This window comes from Amphiprion ocellaris, chromosome 9 (genome assembly GCF_022539595.1).
Source record: "Amphiprion ocellaris isolate individual 3 ecotype Okinawa chromosome 9, ASM2253959v1, whole genome shotgun sequence".
NCBI lineage: Eukaryota > Metazoa > Chordata > Actinopteri > Pomacentridae > Amphiprion > Amphiprion ocellaris.
The window spans coordinates 5,682,459-5,690,405 of NC_072774.1; positions in this window are offsets into that span (position 1 = coordinate 5,682,459).

A 7,947-nucleotide genomic window follows, 5' to 3' on the forward strand; every position below is an offset into this window, starting at 1 on the left:
AATTTTTAAAAAATAGAGCCTCAATTCTTTGATTGCAGCTTCTTAAATGTGAATATTTTGTGATTTCTTGGCTCTTATGGGGCACTAACTGAATTTCTGAGAGTCTGTGGACAAAAGAAGTCATTTGGGGACATCATCTTGGGCTGTGATTGACATTTTTCGCCATTTTCTAGCATTTTTATACACCAAACAATCAATCGAGAAAGAATTTCGACTTAATTTCTAAGAAATAGAGTCTAAATTCTTTGATTTCAGCTTTTTAAATATTCATATTTTTTAGTTTCTTTGCTCTTGTGTGACAGTAAACTGAATATCTTTGGGTTGCCATTTGTCATGTTTAGCTTTGAGAAACTCCAGTTGACATTTTGAACCATTTTCTGACATTTAATAGACTAAATAACTAATCAATTAGACTTTATATTTAAGAAATAGAGTTTAAATTATATGATTGCAACAACAAATTCAATCATTTGATTAGTTGTAAACTATTAAATTAATTGCCAACTACTTACATAATCTTGTGTTCACTTTTAATTCATTTTCTAATTCTCAGATGATAGATTCTTAAACGTAAATATTTTGTGGTTTCTTTGCTGATTTATGACAGGAAACTGAATTCCTTTTGGTTGTGGACAAAAGAAATCATTTGAGGACAGTGTGTTGGGCAGTGATTGACATTTTTCACCATATTCTAGCCTTTTATGGGTCAAAAAAGTAACATAAAAATAATCAACAAATGCTAAAATATGAATTAAAATCCAAAAATTCCTAATTAAAGTTCCAAAATCACTTAATAACAAGTAAAAGCTACAGCAAAGAGGTGAGAGAGTTCATCAAATTAGTCAGATTTGCAAGTGTGTTTATGTTTTTGTAATTTCCGTACATCTTGTTACAGTTGACAGCATGAATCCTGTGGAAAGAAACATTAAGTGTGATATTTTTATCTGTGTTGTGTTTGGAAGAAGAAAAAAAAAAAAGGGCAGACAGAGCCGGGGTTCCCCCTCCTCTCTGCTGAGATCAGCCGCTGTGAGTGGGTCTATTGCATGTTTCCACTTGTGTTGCTGCAGCACCTTTTACCTTTGACATTTAGGCCAACCCCCCACACACTCTTCCCCCAGCGGATGCTCCATGCGAGGGGCCGCAGCAGCACACGGGCCGCGGGATTTCCCCCGGTGCTGCACGCATGTCGTGGATGTGTGTGTGCTCCTGCGTTTGTGCGTGTGTGTCCACTTTCAGGGGACTCCCAGAGTTGCAGACTGAGGGGGAGGAACAAAGCTCACAGCCAGAGCCTAAACAGCAAATCAGAAACGTTCAGCTTCCTCTTTCTGCCTGTGTTTGTCAACGTGGAGCTCTAATAATGTAAATAACTCAGCTGCAGGGTGAAGACTTGGTGTAAAGTTGGAGGAACTCTTCAGTATTTGAATACACACTATTGTTCAAAAGTTTGGTGTCACCCGGGCAACTTCATGTTTTCACGAGAGTGTCATTCATTGTGTGAGTGTCCAGGCTGGGTCTATGCTCACATCTGGGTGGCACAATGTCTTAATTATTGTTTTTTAAGCAAATCTCTGCAGGTTATTTTTTGGTTACTCCCTTTTATCATTTCTTTATGTCATGTAGAGACACATGACAAGTCATTTATAAAATAATTAGCTTTTTTGAAAATTTTCTATTTTTTTTTTCTTCAAGATTTGTCCATTATAATGTCTTATTGTTATTGCCCAGCCTCACTGCACATACTGTATGAGCCTGTGACAAATAGAAACTCTTGAATCTTGGATCTTTTGGACCCTCAGCTCATTAAAACTCTCAAAAGGGTGCTTAAGTTATTCATTCATTCAACTTTTATCTAAACTCTGAGGTGCAGAAGCCTCATTTACAATGTAGCAGAATAAGAAAATTACAAAAAAAGCTAAAACAAAAAACAAAACATTGACACACAAATTGAAACCTGGATAAAAATTAAAAGACAAGATTAGTGAAATTATTTTAAAAAACATTAATTAGCGCATTTAAGTTTTAAAACACGCAAATCAACTTAAACAAGAACAGCTGTGAGCAAAATATTAAATTAAAAATGAGTCAAGCTTTCTGTTGTTCTGCAGGTTATTCCAGGTTGCAGGTGTTCAGTGAGTAAAACTAGATCTTCCAAGCTCAGTAAAAACAGTTTAATTATTTAATTGTCTGTGGTAAGGGGCCGCATTAAATCACAGAAGTGAGGTAATATAAAGGGGTGAAACTTTAATAAAAGCCGTGTAAATAAATAAAAGCCAGTGTCTATCACACCTTACAGAGAGGGAGGACCAGCAGCCTCAGCATACATGCCACAGTGATGAGTATAATTACCTTCACCTGTGATTAATCTAAATAACGAGGGACAGATTTGCAGCTGCACTACATGTCACTAGTTCTGATGAAACGTTTTCCTACAATGCATTATGAAACACGATTTATTCCTATAAAAGAAACCACTATTTCAGCGTAGCATAGTCACCAGGATGGACACAAAATGCTTAAAAATCAGCTTCTCATTGATTAAAATTCCCAGATATTTGTACTCTGTTTTATTTGTTGATGAATTATGAGATAATTTCAATTTAAACTGCTTATGTCCAAAGTGCTGATGTTCTGCTCAGGACACCCACTTAGTTAAGACGTCCATCCAGAGTTTAATTTCCTTCTTTTGGTCTGCAGGTTCTGTGTCAGTCTTATTTTGTTCAGCGAGTTTCACTTCTATAGTCTTAAAGAGTAAATATGCAAAATGTGTCAAATCAAAATGTCTTAAAGGATTTCTGTCTTACCTGTACAGTCAACGACATCATAAAAATTATTTTTTAAGTCAAATTATAACAGTTTATGTACTTATTTATTTCATTAATTTAATTTATTTTATTATTATTTTATTTTGCAGACTTTTCTGGTTTTGTAAAATTACAGATAAAATCTGGTAAAATCTCAATTAAAAAAGGCATTAATTTTTCTGTTTAGCGTAAAAAAAAGAAGCCAAAACTGTAAGTATTGTCTATATCAAAAATCTCTTTTTTCATAACATAATTTGTTCTTTAACAATGATTAACAACCATAAAATTACAATTATTCTATGTAATTCAGCTTAAAAAATAAAATTATATATATATATTTAATTCAATTTAATAATTTTTTTAAAATGTATTTTATTATTATTGTATTTTACTGATTTTTCTGGTTTTGTAAAATTACAGATAAAATTTAGTAAAATCTCAATAAAACCTTTAATGTATCTGTTTACTGTAAAAAAAAAAGAAGCAAAAATTCTAAAAATTGTCTACCTCAAAAATCTGTATTTTTTCATACCGTAATTTGTTATTTAACAGTGTTAAACAACCATAAAATTACAATTTTAACGTGCATAAATCAGCTAAAAAATAAAATAAATTTACAGGTATTTGCATATATTTTCAGCGTATCTTACAGTTTTTGAATAATACATTATTCCACCACTTGGCTCCATTGTTGACAGATTTTCAGTTTATTTTAGAGATTTTAAAAATTTATTTATTTACTTATTTACAGTGCAATCATGTACACCCTGGTTATTAAAGAAACTGAGTAGAAGCTGCAAACATGTAGTGAAAAGGTCATATTTCAACCCACACCATGATATTTTCCCGAAGTTCAACAACTAGATTTGGTGCCTAAATTAGCCAAATACTAAGTGAAAACTGTTGTTGACTTATAGCTTCATCCTCACCTCTTTTGTCTTTATGTGGACTTTCTAATTGTTTTAAACTGGAGGCCCTCCTTACTAGGTCACAGGTGAGAAAAGAGGTTCAAAATCTAAGGATATTTCTTTCAATACATAAATAAAAATGCAGTTTAGTGGAACAGGAACATCATTTTTGGGGCTTTACTGTTGGTTGCATTGGTGGCCACCCTGAACCCCCCCTTAGCGGCGGCCTTGCTCATGCCGATAAAAACATAACTGTGTGTTTGTGTGTGAATATTTGTGTGTTAAACCCAGGAGGACTCAGGTGCCAATTGTTTCTGTCTAATCCGGGAAGTTTGTCAGCAGGAGAGGAAGCCGGCAGGGAGCTCCGTTCACGTCCTACCCTGTATTTTTTTACATCCTGAAGCCTCTATCGCAGCAGACACCAGTGACACGTCAGAGCCGGAGCTGCTCAGGTGCTGCTAATAACGCTAACGGAGGCTCTGTGCTGTGCAGGTGACACAGCGAGCCAACATGCACCAAACCAGGGCCCCGAACCAGTCGTTTTAGGATTTACATCTTCTGCAGGAATCCCAGCTTCATGTTTGTAGGCGTTAATGTATTCCCCATCATTGAATAAATATGATTTATAAGCATATATTTCTGCTCATTTTACAATTCTGATCAGATTAAACCCAGTTTTAAACCCACAGCTACAAAAAAAACAAAAAAACATACCTGCTTTGAATGTGTGTGTGCAGAAGCATTGGTTGTGTTTGTATGTTCTAATGGGACCTCTAATTAAGACTCTGGGTATCTGCAATCTGTCAGCGCTGATCGATCGGCTGCCAGATTGACAGCTCACTGTGTGTGTGTGTGTGTGTGTGTGTGTGTGTGTGTGTGTTGGTCTGATTCAAGCTTCTGCTTCACGTCAGGTTGTTTTACTTGGCGCTCAGACATGTTATTGTCACACAAGGAGGATTAATTTATGTGCACATGCAGCTAAAAGCCATATTGTTTGTTACATTTCTGCTTTTTTAATCTGGGGTAGTGCTGGGCGATATGGAAAAAATCATATATCATGATATGGATTATTTTGTATCACGATAACGATATATATCATGATATACCACAATAAAGTATGTTTTCAGTAATTCTCTTGACAAAAATTTCATTGCTTACTTTTCTCCATGAAACTTCAACCTGTTGCTAGGGCTGGACCCGAATATCCGAATATTCGGTCCAATGGTGGTATGTGGTTCGTTGTTCGTTCATCCGTCCGTCCGTCAACACCCCCTCAGACGTTACGAAGCGGACCGAATATCCGGAGCCCAGAAACTGCTATTCGGGTCAGCCCTACCTGTTGCGCGTCTATCGTTCAGCACTCATGAGTTAAGTAACATAAAGCATGTCGCAAACCCACGTGAGAATCAAAGAACGTAAAGCAGCGTCATGTCGCAAAAACCACAAGATGGAGTATCTTTGCGAAAAATCTTTTTTATTCTTCTTTATTTTCACTTATATAAACTTAGAGTATGCATAATGACAAGATATCACTTACACAATCGTCGCAGGCTATTTAATGATATCTTTGCTGTAATAATTGATAAAATCAGGTTAGAAACGATAGAAATGATAGAAGAGAAATGGAATGATAGACACTTTTCTATCGTTCTCATGATATGTATCGTCATATCGCCCAGCACTAATGTGGGGTTGCAGATTTGGTGTTGCATTGGAGGTCTGGTGCTCAGTCTGAACTCTACTGTACATAAATCAGCTAAAAATAATATTTGTTGCAGATATTTGATGTTATTGTCCCAGTTTTTGCAGTTTTTGAATGTTATAATGTATTTTTCTTGCCATTCCTGCTGCCAGATTTTGACTGTTCATTTACAGTTTTTCTTTTCAGTGCAATCATGTACACCTTGGTAACCCTTCTGCTTCACATCAAGTGGTTTAACTTGTAGCTTGCACTTGTTATTATCATCAAAAGGGAATTAACATGTGCACATGCAGCTAAATGCCATAATCTTTCGTTAAATTTCTACTTTTTTAAACTGGGGTAGCAGATTTGGTGTTGCATTGCAGGTTTGGTGCACTCCAGCCTGCTCAATCCCAACTTTACTGTACATAAATCAGCTACAAACATGATTTTTTGCAGATATTTCATGTTCTTTTCACAGTTTTTGCAGTTTTTGAATGTTAGAATGTATTTTTCTTGGCATCCTTGCTGCCAGATTTTTTTCTTGTCGCCAGATTGCAGTCATGTACAATTTTGTAACTTAAACAGTGGAGGAGAAGCTTCAAATATGCTGTGAAAGGGTTGTATTTTAACCCAAACTGTTTTATTTTCCCTAAATGTAAGCCAAACCTCACTCTGCTGGGTGAAAGTCCTGTTATTGACTGACTGCTTCACGTTAGGTTGTTTTACTTGCAGCTTGGACATGTTATTGTCATAAAAGAAGGATTCATTTATGTGCACATGCAGCTACAAGAGTCAATTTCTGCTTTATTAAACTGTGATTGAAGTTTCGGTGTTGCATTGCAGGTTTGGTGCACTCCACACTGCTCAATCTGAACTTTACTGTATGTAAATCAGCTGAAAAATGAATTATTTTTAAACATCTATTTGCTTTTATGAGCCCTTGCTGTCAGACTTTCACTGTTTATTTACAATTTTTCTTCTCAGCGCAGTCATGCTCAGATTGGTAAACAATACAGTGGATGAGAGGCTTCAGATATGCTGTGAATGGGTTGAATTTTAACCCAATCTGGGCTTTTTTTTCACCCTGAGCTTTACCAAGGAGCAGGTGAAAACCAAACCTCAGTCTCTTGGGTCAAAGTCTTGGTGTTGATTTCAGGCTTCAGGTTGTTTTACTTAAAGCTCAGACATTTTATTGTCATAAAAGGAGGATTCATTTGTGCACATGCATCTGAAAGACTCAATTTCTGTTTCACTAAACTTGGATTTGATGTTGCCTTGCAGGTTTTATACGTACACTAGAGTGCACTCCACACTCGTCCGCTCTCTCTGAACTTTCGTCTTCTTTCTTTTGCGCAGTCGGAGCCACTCACAGTTTCACCAGCACAGTTACTATCAATCACCTGGCTGCTGCTGCTGCTGCTGCTGCTGCTGCTGCTGCTGTGTGTGTGTTGGAGCTCACGAGTGAGTGATGGCAGTGACAGTATAGACGGCATGTGCTGCGAAATGTCACCGTGGCGATCGATGGTGTTTAACGAGGCTGGAGGCTGATCTGGACCTCATGCTAACATGAAGCTCTCCTCCTCCCTCCTCACCCTCCTAATCCCACCTCCACTCGGTGTGAGAGCCCGAGGGAGAGACGAGGCCTTTTACCTGTCAAGAGGCTTTTGTGTCTGACAAGACACACAAAGACACATGTATTCTGTGTAAACTTAGCTCAAATTTGACCTCGGTTTTCCCGTTTAAAAGCCTTGCAATGCAATAATTGGCATGGAAATTCTGTATTTTACTGCTGACACCTGGTATTTTGCATATTTCATACATCACCAGCAAAAAAGGTTGTCTCTGATTCACTCTGGTTTATCCATGAGTGTGACCTATCATGGGTTCTTGCATTTATAGGTTCTACTGCAGTAAATACCTCTCAATTTTGTGTAGAATTTCCACAACGTAAACACAAGACACTGTGGCTCAGAATAATCAGACCCACACACTGTGTAAAAACTTAGCTCAAATTTGACCTCGGTTTTCCTTTTAAAAAGCTTTCAAACACTGTAATTGTAATGGAAATGTTATAATTTACTGCTGACATTCAGTATGATTCAGAAGATCTGTCTCTCTACTCTTTTTTTAGCTTGACTGTGAGTGTGACATTCTACCTTTGGCTATTGTCTTTAAAAGGCATATGTATCATTGACTTTTTGCAGAATTTCCACAACACGCATTTTGACAAAATCACAGAACACTGTTAGAATAATCTGACATGCAGATATATGTATTCTGTGTAAATTTAGCTCAAATTTGACTTTTGTTTTACATTTTTACAGCCTTAAAACACTATAATTGTGATGGAAATTACAGATTTTACTCCTGACACTTAGTATATTGCATAATTTACTCATTAACTGTGAAGTTTTGTCTCTAATCCACTCTTATTTTAAGCGTAACCATGAATGTGAGTCTGTATCTTCAGCTTTTGTCTTCAATAATGCAGTAAAACATCTGAATTTACCCCAATAACAATGTGCATTTTAAAGAAAACACAGGACACTGCGGC